The sequence below is a fragment of the Armigeres subalbatus genome, chromosome 3, assembly GCF_024139115.2.
Source record: "Armigeres subalbatus isolate Guangzhou_Male chromosome 3, GZ_Asu_2, whole genome shotgun sequence".
NCBI lineage: Eukaryota > Metazoa > Arthropoda > Insecta > Diptera > Culicidae > Armigeres > Armigeres subalbatus.
Genome location: NC_085141.1, coordinates 322,026,291 through 322,041,396, shown reverse-complemented (window position 1 = coordinate 322,041,396; position 15,106 = coordinate 322,026,291). Strand labels below are relative to the sequence as shown.

General features: G+C 38.5%; 1 protein-coding gene across 3 annotated transcripts in view; it reads right to left on the bottom strand.

The window, feature by feature from the left end:
- Positions 1–15,106, bottom strand: part of LOC134225470 (dnaJ homolog subfamily B member 6) — a 431,651-nt gene that overhangs the window by 350,535 nt on the left and 66,010 nt on the right. For 2 of the 3 annotated variants that reach the window (XM_062705565.1, XM_062705568.1), the window contains exon 2: positions 3,044–3,822. The gene's annotated coding sequence lies outside the window, so the exon portion shown is untranslated. Of the gene's footprint in view, positions 1–3,043; positions 3,823–14,536; positions 14,903–15,106 lie in introns of those variants that run through there. The other variant, XM_062705566.1, reaches the window with a different exon arrangement.

The following is a 15,106-nucleotide window of genomic DNA, read 5'->3' as shown; positions in this document are numbered from 1 at the left end:
TGAAAAATTTCGATGTGTGGGACATTAGGGCAAAATCAGCTCAATAACTACATACAGAAGTGTCTCATGTCTATAAAACGTCACTCACTGAATTTCTAGGAAAATTCGCTTCCGAATAAGCCCTTAACCTTATCTGTGAGTCGTTCGTGAGAAAAGTTATAGTATTTTGTATAAAAAGTTACATTACATGAGCTGTATGACCCCTAAATCCCCTATAATTCAATATTTTTAATGATTTATAGATTATTAGTTATTTTCATTATATCATTGGAGAATATCAATTAAATTAACGTTACAACATCATTTCCTTCCTCAGAATCATTGAGCTATATTATTTCATAGGGGAATTTGGGCGAAAAGGTAAGAAAAAAGAGTATCTCCCATCACCTCTTATCTATGATCACATCAAGACGCATAACATATGACTATTCTTGTCTAGTTGTGCTATCGGGTATGGTTTGGAAATGTTTGGCATCGGTGCTTTCCCAAATTTTTTAAACATCGTTTTTTACTCAATAAATCTATATACATAAAAATGAATTTCTGTCTGTCTGTGCCTTATAGACTCGGAAACTACTGAACCGATCAACGTGAAAATTTGTATGTGGAGGTTTTTGGGGCCGGGGAAGGTTCTTAAGATGGTTCGAGACCCCTCCCCGCTTTGGAAAGGGGGGCTCCCATACAAATGAAACACCAATTTCTTCATAACTCGAGATCTAATCAGAAAATAAATCAATTTTAGGCGAAACGAAGTTCGTCGGGTCTGCTAGTAACCAAATAAAACATTTGTGAAACGATTTATTTCATTAATTTTTGTTCGGCAAACATTTGTCAATATCTGTTCAACACTTTGAGACAATAATATCAACACTTATCTGTAAATATTACTATTTTTTACACAATACATGAAAATTTCACATAAAATGCACTTTGATGCGTATTTGACCCCAAAATCCCTTAAATTTCCAACTTTTACCAACAAAATATATTTAGTGCCCTTCTGTGGATCCACAGTGAAGAGATAAACACAATTTTAGAACAATGTCTTAAAGATAAAATGACAAATAGTTTGGAAACTCGCGATATATGGGGCATTAGGGCAAAACGAGCTCAATAACTAAATACAGAAGCGTTCCACGTCCATGAAACAGCACTCACCGAATTCTTTGCAAAATTCCCTTTCGAATAAGCTCTTGATCTCTTCTGTAAGTTATTCGTGAAGAAAGTTATCAATTTTTTCCACCTTTGAAATCGGATTTCCCCATTGTGCGTTGGAATGAAAGTCATTCAGCCGAATTAAAGGTTTGGCCGAAACGATTATTAGGCTTAAAGCTAGTTGGTCAAACATTTCGGCCAAATACTGGGGTAAGAATCCAACACACATTTCATATCACTTGCACTTAGACTTAGGCCGCAAGGCATCATTATTAGTTACAGCTCTTAAAAGGTTAATGTTTTATATACCAAACAATATTTGAAAAATTTTGTAACCTTTCAAAAAATCATGTTCAATATTTAAAAGGAATACAAGATTCAAAAGAATAGAAGTTAAGGAGTTAAAAGAATCTCTGAAGAAATCAGTCAACAGCAAATCCTCTTTGATTTTATGAAATCTATTGTGATTGGCATTCATTTTCGAGTTTTCCTCGTCAAAGATCGATAGAATGTCATAATTGAAACAGCACAACGAATTTCCTCCGTGAGTTTCATAAGTTTTCGCATTTATACCACCCAATTTACTCCCAACGGCAACCGTCCCAATTATCTCATCACAGATGTGTGGTAACACGTTCGGAAGTACCAACCAACCCTAAGTATCCCAGCGGGAAACCTCTTAACAACTTACTTTCGATACCATAGGCTCACATTGTTGGTCCGACATATGAATTCGCAATGGCAGAGGCTCAATTTAGACTGCCAAAAATGTTGGCGCAACCGGGTTCAAATAGGCGTTCATAATCGTGTGTTGCTTGCCATGTAGCCAACAGCAGCTGGAGGGCTAGTTTGCTCGCAGATAAACACTTCTGAGCCGGAAGGAACCAAACGATTCATAGACCAGCAACGTCTCGACGAAACGATAAACTAACCCCACATATCTAAGGGCAGTGGATGATTGATGATGATGGAGGAAGCCTTTCTCTCGCACTCTATTGCGATTAAATAAATTGGTATGTTAATTGGCAATTTGAACATGGTAAACAATGGAACTGATCAATCAGTTCTAAACTTTCCGAGATTAACTTTGTGAAAGTTTCCCAAAATTATCAAACATGGTGTGACAAAAAAAAATCGATTTAGTCATTCTGAAGTGATTTGGATGGCTCCAAACGTACGTGTCTAAAGAACCTACATGGTAAACTATTGAAACAGGGAAGCTTGTTACAGTCACAAACCACGTATAAAGACATCCTGTTGCAGCGTCTGATGCAAGAAATAACGATATGGCCATGTACGTGAACTCATGTCAAACCATCGGGATTACGCCATATGATGTACACAGTATTGTAACATTCTCGAAAGAGCGCTTCGATGTCCGGAGCGATAACTTTGCAGCCGACACAACCGCAACAAGAGCCTCGGTGCAAATTGCAAACCTTGTCGAGCTTTAATCTTATCGTTCGCGTTGCCTGTTATTACACTAGCACCATCAGAACTCATATCAGTAAACGAGCGAGCGAGCGAACAAGCGATGAATATAACCGCTACAGTGCTTTCCCGGTATCGGTAACACTAAAATACATATTTGAAATCAAATTGAAGATGAAATAAGTGAACTCACTTAATGGTGTAATGACTGCCATTCTGCAGTTCTGCATTTTCCGGGAATATGTTGTTGTAATATTTTTCCTTAAAGCACAAAATAAATATAAGTTTTTTGGTGGAAAATTTTATTTCTTTCCCAGTTTATGCCTGTAATAAGAACGTAGTAAAAATTGGAACCGACTTTTGTGTTCAAACTTTTACATACAGAATGCTTGACTCATTCCCATAATTGGAATACCGCTGTACATATAGCTTCAGGATGAAAGCCAAACACACTTACTTGCTGATATAGTCTTGACTTCGGGGTGTCAGCTGGTTTTCTTCTCGGCTTTACAACTGCGACAGCACTCGTCTGGACACGATACGCCTACAATTTGTGGACTACTACTTCACGTCAACAACGACTTAAAATCTTGACAGCGCTCGTGATGTCTAGTTATTCTAAACACTTCAAATAACTATTTCTTCCAACTATGACACACTACCCTGACGTTGTCAGCATTTAATCCGCTTCTTCGGAACAATGAACACCACTTGGGGACGCTTCCCTCACCACAATCACCAGCTCAAGGACAATTTCCCAACACTTTCCAAAATCGGAAAACCACAAAACTTCCACACCCCAGTCGTCCGTATCTTCAGTGCACTGGAATTTTCCACCGAAATCTAACACGGATGCAGCTCACACGCCCTAGCTACGAGAGCAGACACTTGTTTATAGGCGACTGCACAAGCCGACCAGAAACCAGAAATCGATTTTCACTTCCCACAACTGCAGGCGGGCAGATTCTCCGAAAGCGAACGGGTTAGTAGCGGTGGCGGCAGCAATTCGACAACCGTTCAATGTTCCTTCCGAAAGGTTTCTCCTGCCGAGTTCTCTACCGGGGTACAATTGTTGTCCAGTGGGTGGTGGCGTAGTTCGAGAACGTGGGTGGCCGTCGAGGCGGTTGACTTTCGACACGTAATCCGAAACGCACAAGTTCGCACCGCTGCTATCGATTCCGATGTGACGAGGTGGTGATGCTTCCTGATGGCTTGCTATCGAACTCTGGAACTGACCTGGAACGGGAAATGAACAAAATCAGTTTCGAAGGGAATAACCTTCTGTTTTTGGGAAAGGAAAGTTTCACGGAGAATCAAATGCAAGAGAGGGCATGCGCACAAAATCCTTGTTCTCGGTGTTTTTTTTTTGCCACAACTCAGCTAAATGTCAACACAGGTGGTCCCATGCTGGGAAGCGAAATGCTCTGCACTTTTCTCAGTAGGTACATGTGTTCGAACTCCGAACTGCATCCGCTTCCTTTTATTTTCTCGCCAGATTCCAACCGAGCGGCAGACAGATTTTCAACGTGTCACGCCCGATTGCAAGCCGGGAGAATCGATTAATCTGGGGTGTGTACGAGTGAGTAGTAATTTGGCGGAAACTGGAACACCAACCGATCGATGACGTCACATCTGATGGTCATCGAGAGCACGATGCAGTCAGCTGATAATGTTATTATGATTGACCGAAAGGAAATTACTTTCTGGGCGTAATCATGATAATTGGATGATCATTTTTTAGACTTTTTTTATAGGTACGTCAAACATGAGAGTATATTTTTTTATAATAATGTGCATCATTCCAGCGCCATTAGTTCTGAGAATTCCCACAGGAAATTCTTCAAAACTACCACGGAAAATTGTATTGCTTTTTTTACAATAACTTAAGTTAAAACTCCCTTAGAATTTTTTAGTATAAAAACAGAAATTGCCAATAATAAAGAAATCAGGGTAAGTATAAGCAACAAATGAATATAAAATTTTCATAAATAATGCAAAATTTCCTTTTCCATTTCCATTGAAAATTTTCCACGGAACAAAAATAAATTTAAAAAATTACAATTATTAAAGAAGAATTTTCCACAAAGAAATCAAAATGTTCCGTTGAAAATTATAAAAAAAATCCATAAATAAATCAATATTAGCAATAAACAATTACCAGGGATTGAATCCTAAAGAGAATGAACAAGTCTCTCACTTATCATCTCTGTATACATATACGATATGTAGCATACCGCGAGAGACTTTTTTCGCACGCTGTCATGATAGAGAACTGATTCGGGAGGCTATATCCCATGAAAAATTTCTTTTAGGAAGCTCCAAATGCGGGGAACACTAGCTCTGATTATGCATTTCAACTTGTTCTACACAGCTGTGCAGTAACCAACACGCAATGAGCGAAAACAAAGCGAGTATCATCATTTTTCTGTGGGGGCTTCCTATCCGATTCTGCTTTTTCGCACTTGTATATAAGTTTGATAAATTTGTTATCATGGCTTGTTATGATTCGTAAAACTTTTTGCCTCTTTTATCGTTTTTCGTTATCTATTGAGAGCGATTTCTGCAAACCCTGACAATTACACACAATTTTGCACCAAATAAATATTTTTTCTCCACAAAACAATTAAAAACTTTCCACAAAATAATAATTAAAGAGCAATAAAAATATGAAAACTTCCACAAAGGAATATAAAAAAGCAATAAAACTGAGCATTTTTTCACAAATGATCCCTTAAACATTAATTGTTTATGAAAAATGTATTGCCTTTGTATATTTTGGGGATTTTCTTATTTTTAAGTCTCTTTATTGATTATTTTGTGAAAAGTTTTTATTTTTTTATGGAAAAAAAATGTTGTGGGAAAAGTTGTTTATTGCTAATATTGATTTATTTATGGAAATTTTGTCATTTTACAATAGAACATTTTGATTTCTTTTTTAGCATAGCACAATATATTTCAAGGATAAATAAGGTAGCAATTTCAACTTAATTTTCAAAAAAAATCTATTCAAATTTCGAAGAAAATTCTTTTGGACTTTCAAGGGACATGCTCCTTGCAGAGATCGTAATTCTGACTCAATCCCACGAGCAAATGATGCTCAGATTTTGGCCGTCTTATCGTTTTGCGGGAAAGAAAAAAAGACCTGACGAGGCCTTTTTACCTTTTTTGCCTTTCTCGTAGTAAAAAATTGTACCGAAATGCTATCATTTCCCTTCGAACTTTATATAGAAGGCTCGGAGACCCATGATGTTATATACCAATCGACTTGGTCAAACTGAACAAATGTCTGCTGTCCGTGTAAATGTGTGTATATAATTTAGGGTCATCTGGTCGGATGCCGTTGGGCCGAAAGGGTCATGGCCCTGGAGTTCGGCCAAATGACCCTTTCGGCACAACGGCATTAAACAAAAATTTTAAATATGTTTTCTAATTAAGTGTGTGAATTGAGAAGTGAGATGTTTGAAGTGAGAAGTGATTAGTAGGTAGCGAAAAGATAAAGTGAAAAATTAGTAGTGGAAAGTGAGAAACGAGATGTTTGAAGCAAGTAGTGAGTATTCAGAAGCAAGAAGTGTGTAGTGGGAAGTAAGAAGCGAGAAATGACAATTGTGAAAAATGAGAAATTAAATATGGAAAATTATTGGTGAGAAGTGAGATAGGATAGATGAGAACTGAAAAGTGAGAGATGAGAATGAAGAACAAACATAGGAAGAGAGAAGGAAGAAGAGAGAAGGAAGAAGAAAGAAGGCAAAAAGAAGAAGGAAGAAGAATGAATATAGAAAAAGAATTAATAACGAAGAAGAAAAAAGGAAGAACGAAGGTAGAAGAAAGCAGAAAGAAAAAGAACAAAAAAATAAAGACGAAAACAAAGAATGAATGATTAAGGATTATTTTCTCATTTCTCAATATTAATTTCTCATTTCTCGCTTCACTACTCACATCTCTGTTCTCAAGTCTTGCTTCGCTTTTCTCATTTCTCACTTCCTGGTTCTCACTTCTTATTTCTAAGCTAAAATTGACTGTTTCCAGTGCCCGTTCTCAGTTCTCATTTTGTAGTTCTCAGTTCTCACTTTTAAGTTATCAGTTCACAGTTCTCAATTCGTACTTTTATCTTCTCACTTTTCACTCCTCACCTCTCACTTTTCACTTAAAATTCCACACTTTTCACTACGCAATATTCATTTATTCATTTTTCTCTACTCGTAATGTAAAGTAAAATATTTTCAATAGGGTTACTGCTCCTACACTCAGCGAACTGGACTATCGAAATTCATAACTGGCGCCTTATGAATCTTCGACTGAAAATTCCACCAACAGTGCTTTTTATACGCAGTTACCTTCCCGAGTAATCAAGCGTCGATGGGCGTGTGGTCTACATCCCGGCCTCCCGACCCCGACGTCCATGGTTCTACATCCCGGCCTCCCGACCCCGACGTCCATGGTTCGCACTAGTTCCAACCCCAAAGCTGTCGGGTTCGCACTGTATTGTTTTACAGTTTCGCACCAAGTTCACCAATACAACTGCACTTCAACTGTCAAAACCATGTGGGTGGGTGGGACTGGGCGGAATAAACAAGCAAAAGGGAAAAAAACAAACTGTCCGTTTGTTTCAATAAAATGCTCGTTGAAATTCCTTTTTTCGGGAATTTTGTTATATTTGTTATTGTACACACCTAAAAATAATCATGTGATTTTAGGTGCTGCGACAACGACATATACGAGCGTCAATTTTGATGTAAAATTAGATGATACTTTAATTTTACATCACAACTTTATTGACAAAAAAATTGAAGGATTAGAACGAGAATCGAACACAAGCGCGCTGAATGAGAGCCCAACACGTTACCACTCAGCTATCTTCGTCTCTTGAAAGAGGGGTGATCGAAGTAAAGCAGGTTTCACGATTTGCACTGAACAAGTATTTCACTGCATCAAGTCATCGACTGCTAGAGCGTTAGGTACGTTGCACGGGTGCTGTGTTTAGGTTCCATGACATGTAATTTTAAATCATCTAACATTGAAAAATATACGATACAGTTTATGTCATGTGGTTTTGTGTCATTTTATTCACATACGTCACCTGTAATATTCATAATTTTTTGGTGTGTAGTTTTAAATGAAATTAATCCGGTACTGTTGTCTTGATTCAGTTTTAAAAAGTTATTCAGAACTTCATTCAGGGTTTTCCGCACAGTTTGTGTCCTAAATTAGGTCCGTGGATGAAATTAGTTTGGGAATTGCCCTTGAAACCCGTTCACTAAATCCGCTAAGAATTGACAGAAAAGTATATTTGAGAGATAACGAATGGAATGCTTTCTTAAATAATATCCAGAATTTCTTTCGAAATTCTTCCAAAAACACTTTCATGCGTTTCAAAATTTTCTTCTGGAATTCTGCCAGAAAATACTTTAGTAATTCTTCCAGGAATTCTTGAATGCATTCATTGGCGATATCTTTCAGGCATCCCTCCATATTTTTTCCAAAGGATTCCTTGGAAATGAATTCTTTTGGAAATTCTTCTAGGAATATCTTTGAATGCTGTTCCAGGATTTTGTCTAGAAGTTGCTCTAGGAATTAATTTGGAAATTCCTGCAATAACTCCTCCAGGAAATCCTTCTGGAATACAAGAACTTACTCGAAGTTTCCTTCAGGAGTTGCTCCGCAAGTTTCGTACATAAATGCCCCCGGAGCAATTGAGCAATTCCTTCGGAAGATTCTTGAAAAAATTCCTCTGGAAATTCTTTGAGGAATTCCTATGGAATTTCCTTGAGGAATTTTTCCGGAACTTCCTAGACGCATTCCTCCGGAAATTCCTTGAATAATTCCTCTGGAAGTTCCTTTCTAGAATTCTTCCGGAAGTTCCTTGAGAAATTCCCCAGGAAGCTCCTTGATCTATTCCTGCGGAAGCTCCTTTAAAAACTCTTTCGGAAGTTTCTTGAGAATTTCCTCTGGAAGTTGAGGAGCTCTTCCGGGAGTTCCTGGAGGAGTTCTACCGGAAGTTTTTCAAAGAAATCCTTCGCAAAATCATCCAGAAATTCCCCGGGAAGTTCTTTCACGAGTTTTTTTTTCAAGTTCGTTTATTTGGTAGGCTCAGGCGTTGTTTACGGAGCCATGGTTCTATATGATATATACAATCAATATAATTTAATTTTTCAGTTAGTGAAAGAGGGGTAGAAGCCAGCGTACTCGTGGTGACTCGAGGTTAGTTTACAATGTTTAAGGATGGACGGGGCTAAGGATTTGGGATCAGGGAATTTCAGCTTCTCATCCGGGTATTTGGCGTCAGGGACGATGTGGCGTGTCGTCGTGCTCGAGGAATGGTTCGAATTTCACGAGTTTTCATGACAAAATGTTCACATTCAATCGTGTTTCTCTGGATTTTAAATGATTTTTAAGATGAAAACCAAGAAGGTACCCCGGGGCAAGAGGGACCTAAAAAACGCTAATTCAGAAAAAATGTTAACGCGTGTTGTAATCCATATATTTAAAAATATTTTTGTGTCAGGTGAATTCGTTGATAGTTCTGCTTCATCTTTCTAGAACATTGTTACCATTAAAAACGTTCACCGACTAATCGGCAGCCATAGTACTCACTTACCCCGTATTTTTACCTGCCCCGGGGTACCTTATAGGTATCAATAATGAGGATATGTAAAACGTTTTCAAGCATGATTCGATCTAAAATTGTTTTCAGGTCCATAATGATGATATTAATTGAAAAGCTAGACAAAAAAAAACAAATATTTATGATTTTGAGCGACAAAGTTCACATAAACGGTTGCTTGCAAAGAAGAGCTAGACTTTGATCTATAAAAAGCATTCGCATTTTTCAGATGTAAAAGGTTGTTTATGGTTTATGGTTTAAGGTAAATGGTTATTATCCAGGGACTTTAACATCATCCGATGACAAATTTATATAGTCGAAGTGAACAAACAAAGAACATTTTATAGAAAAATTTAGTAAGTAATAATTAAAGAATGAAGATAAACATAAAAATCATACTCATTGGCAGCTGGGCAGCACTCGTCGCAAGCACGCTGCAGTTCTCAAAGGCAGCCAAGTGCAGCTCTATCAAATAACAATAACTGACGCCACCAGTGGTCATGCTAGATCAATACAAAGAGCACAAAAACAAACAAAAATACGCTTTGCTGTTTATTGAATACATTTACAGACAACAAAATGATTGACATAGTTTTGGCCATGCTTTTACACTGCGTACTCCTATGTGCATCGTTGTATTGTCTATCCGGAACAACTGAGTTCAAAAACTCTGATGAAAAAAGTTAAGGATTGTATCCTACACACTTCACTTCTATAGATGCCAACATCTTCCCAAAAGATGTAATCCCACGTAAAAAAATAGACGGAAGGATGCCAGAGGCGGAAAGGATAGATTTTAAGTTCTGCGAATTGTCTTGAACCTTGTCCACAATGTGAATAATGATTTCATTATCACTATATAGGAGATAATGGATGCTTATTGTTAATCTTATACAATACGGCAGAAAACGGTGGGCTTAACACGTTTTTCGGATGCCGAAAGAGCAACAAGCGAAACTAATATTTAGTACAGAACATAGAAAAGACTGTAAACTTCATGCAAGGTCGCGTACATGATGGCTCTTTGCAATCTTAGAAGGGCTAAATAGTTCGCAGGTTGATTATCTCCTTGGTAGAGGGAATAAGGACATTCAAAACTATAAGCACAGCTCGGCAGTATAGTAATCCAGAAATGCTATATTTTCGATCTAACGATTCAAAAGACTGTGCAACTGTAGACCTCAAGTCTCATGGACAATGTGGATTGCCTCGGACGTCCGAGGAAGATTAAAAATGGGTTATTGCATATCACAGTAACTCTACGGATACGGATCCACTGCCAATATACCGAAGATTTTGGTTTTCATAACTTCACCGTGTTCATGACGTTCTGGGTTGCCGGAAGACCTTGATCGCCCATACCTGATATTTTTCCCTGATAGAGGAATTAATTTCAAGCAATTTTGCTAAAGAGAGTGTTCATTTTTATCCATCGTGCGATTTTATACATCCATTTTTCTGTTGGGTAATATTTTGGTTTTATAACACTCTTGTAGAGCAAATCATGGTCTTTAAGAGCGTTATAAAACTTAAAATGTTGCTTGGGATATATGACCCTGTGGGTCTGAAAGGGTTAATAAGGGCTTGCAACCATCTGGAAAAATATGTAAGCATAGATTTCAAACGTGTATTTAACATTTTGCTATCGAAAATAAAGTCCCACGTAGATATACTTAGATTAGAAATACATAGACATTAGCTTCAGATCCCGGCATTTTACTTATTAAATTTTCAAGTCGAATTAATACCCATGGCGGATAACTCATGTTTTAGCCCCAGGATTGCAGATTTCATTGACCGCAAATCTGATCGAATATCCCTCCCTCAACCACATAACTGAGGAAATCTTACAACAAATGTACGTATTCATATGAATTAATTTTCGTTTTCCTTTTACGAACAAAATATCACAGCCGCTTTATGCGGTTTGGCAGAACTCCTACCAAATTTGTTCGAAATTTCTATGGAAATGTTTTAGACAGTCCGGAAATTTTGACGTAGGATTACGTCCTTATGAAAGATAGGGAGGTAATTCTGAAAATTCAAATTGAAGACCGTCACCGTCAGTTATCAGGAAGTATGAACTAATGACTCAGCCGTATTCCAAACAATTTTGGAGATTTTTTTATCAATCGATCGACGAACTCTTTAAGATTTTTTCCTAAATTTAAAAAACAATGGATTTTGGGCGCTACCCAAGTAGCACACGCAACATCTTCCAAAAAGCACCTTGTTTCTAACAGTCTAAGACGAATTAAGTACTGTCCATTTAATTCCACCAGTTAATTTTCGTTATCTTTGCAGATACGTATTTCGACCACAACTGTGTGGTCGTCTTCAGTGTCTTGTACTTGACTCGACTTACTCGACTCGAAATACGTATCTGCAAAGATAACGAAAATTAACTGGTGGAATTAAATGGACAGTACTTAATTCGTCTTAGACTGTTAAATACATTCCACTAAAAAAGCTTAATATATTTTTCTGACCTTGTTTCTTTTCAGTTTCATTAAAGGCATTGGGTTTTCCCCAATGTTGCACGAAAAAGTTGCATCAAGATGTCAAAAACGTTCGAGTTGTGATCAATGTTTCATTAACATTGCAATGCAGTACGTGTTTGACATTTGGAAACAAACAACCTAAGAATACTGCACTTTATGTTGCAAACACGAATCAAAATCATCAAGTTGCATACTTTTCACCATGTAAATTCCATGCGTCTTTCAAAATTTATTTGTTTGGTTAAATTAAGTTGCAGATAAGTTGAGTGTGTCTTAATTTAGCATCGTTCAACGTTATGACAACTCACAATGTTTTCCGGTGATGGTGCAATCAAGTAACAGAAAACGCGAGTACTAAACTTCACAATCGTATGGTTTTTATGGTGAGTCAACATGCAGTCCCTTCGAAGTGTTGAATGGTACTGTGATAGAGTAAAGGACTATCAATCACAAGATCCATAAATCGAATCCAATTTTATATTTTTATTTTTTTTTATTTTTTCGCTGTAGTATTTTGCAACATTATTGCAATTTTACTGCATTTAAAGGATGTTTCCGTAGGCTCCACCTCTTGCGCTTTTAAGATTGCAAGAGAGTAATATTTGATGGCACATACGCAAATATGGTTTCTTTCCAAATAGTTGCAACATAGTGAAATGTTCAGTAGTGAAACAAGTTGTGCTGCTTGGGTAAACTATTGAGAAAATTAATTTCACCCAGTACTGTTAAGAATCGAAAAACCAACCAATCCCGTACGTGCATCGCGAGCACAGACATCAAAATTGTGTATCTTACGGGCGGTTGTGTATCTTAGAGAAATTTACGGGCTGAGCTCTATAGGACCGCACAGCAGCTGTCACAATATGTCGTCGGTAGCAGCGGTCTCAGCGGTAAGAGAATCCTCGATTGCCTGTCACCGACAGCAGCAGCACTCGAGTGAAGTTTCTACGCAATATTCGAACCATCGTTTGGTTTTTTTTATGAGAAGAATCGGATGTTTGAGAAAAAGGCGTCGGTTACAGTCCCGCAATATCAGTGGCGATACTGAAAGAAAGTGGCCGTTGCTAGCAGGATCACAAGCGCTCGTCAGAAGCAGACGATACAAAAATGTATTTGCATGGATAGCGTCTATCGCACTCCAGCGGTAAATGATCTTACCATTTGCGTCAGTAAACATATTGAATATTTCGAAATTAAATATTTTCACTTTAGGTAACCCTACATCCAATTTGCGGTCGTGTTTCGGATACAACCTTGTACTTAATTTTTCGGAATTTTCCTCAAGAAATGGTTTGACATGAAACACCAAAAATATCAAAGGAAATCGAAAAAATCTAGATTATGAGATATGAGCAATAATTGTAATAATTTTGTAGTATCACTCCGAAAACAATAAAACAGAAGATTTGAAGAAGGATGCAATCCTCCGAACAATGTGTAAAAAGAAAGTGAGACTAATGTGAATGTTAAAATACCATTGTCTGAACTTTGTATTAATCATGCATTATGATGTCATGTCGGTTGTTCAAAAGCATTCTGATTCCTTCGATCATTACGGTATGAAACAAGTACTAAAGTTGACAGTCACAACAACAATGCTGAACAATAAGGCTAAAAATGCTCTCAATAACAGTCATAAGCAGTTTTGCAACCCTTCAAGTTCAGTAAGTATTCCACTCGACCGTAGGCTTATCAAGGTTCAATTCGCCTTGCCATGTAGTGCATTTATTTTCATACGTAATCAGGGACGGGAACGGTTGACATTTCTTTTTATCATTCAATCTGCCACGAAGTAAAAGAAAAACAAAAACACGGCAGCCGCAGCAGCAGCCACGACTAGGCAGACGACAGTCAGCACATGATTTTATTATTTTCTCTCCCCACAATTAATGTTTCTGTACGCTCATTTCACGACGTATGACCGTTTTTTGTGGTAAATGATTATTTCTTTAATCCTTGCTCATTTTAGAGACTAGAACTAATGAATTAGTACCAACGGCTAGCATTCTTTCTAGGCTTTGCGCCACAGGCAATTAAACTCGATTCTGTTTTGTTTGCGAGCGCACGAACCGAAACAAAAAATCTGCTGACTGTACCGACGGCTCGACTCTCACGCAGCAGCAGGCAGGAACATACAAACAGTTTGCCTCATCGGTAAAAAAAAATGTCACAATGAGGCGTACATTTTTTTTGGAAAACTGTTTCGGTTTGTGCGGTGCGTGAAATTTGACCGGATAAAATGTAAACATTCGCATAATCACAGTGTTTTACTGTACATTTCCCGACACTGTACGTAATTTCATTTCGCCACTGCCATTCGCTGAACCAAATTCCGCATCGGGTCCTGCCGCGTATCGTAAAACCTTCACTGCGTTCTCATTTCACACGGCTGCCGACCGAGTTGTGGCATGAAAGCGACCGAAGGAGAGGATAAAAGTAATCCACTTGAGATTATCTTGTAGAACAAAACTCATCACCGTCTACTAAGTCTATGAGTAGGGTACAGCGCCGATTCATCCTGCAGCGGAACCTATTGGTCTCCTGGCAATACTTTTTTTTTCTGTCTAATTTGACGTTCATCGAATTTGATGGCTTAATTAACGAACAATTCAAATATTTCATGATTACTAAACATAGTTCGTCAAATGATTAAGAGAAATCACCAACGAATTGCCTTTTGCACTCTCATAGGCTTCTCCCCGCAGAGGCCGCCAGACAAACGAATTGCGTGGTTGTTCTAATTGAAGCGAAACCCCATCATGCACTACTCATACACGCACAGGCACAACACACACGGTCGGTTGGTGGCGCAGGCAGAAGGCAGAACCAGCTGACGATGAAAACTCACCCACGACAGTCGAACGCGCAGCAGAGTTTATGCACCGTGTATCGGAGGTGTGGCTCTGCGTTGGTTGGCTGCGCTGGGAAGAACGCGCGGGTTTGCACCAAGGAAACAATATCCGGTTCTGCTGGAGGAGCCTTGTTGTGCACTTCGACACAGGTGATGGCGGCGATCCCTTCACGTTTTCTTTTTTCGCTAGAACTGATCGACCAGCACTATTGGGCACAGCAAAGCGCAACACGGATAATAGGTTCCGGGGAGACGACACCGCTCAGAAAACACAGCTGGACAGAAAGACACAACACACGAAACGCGGAACGCTAGCGCCAACGAATCGACAACGGGATGTCTTTACGGAGCAGTGTACTAAAATCAACTGACTACCGAGCTCGGTTGGATCGATGCTCGCGGCTCGCAATTCGCAGCACGGCTCGCTCGTGCTCAATGGCTGGCTGGTTGTATATCGTCGTCAGCCGGTGCTAGGGTGGAAGAGATGTAGATATCAGCAAAAAAACACCGCGAGTTGCGAGAGAGCTAATACACTGAGGCACTGGTAAAGGCTTGCGTTCTGTTCAG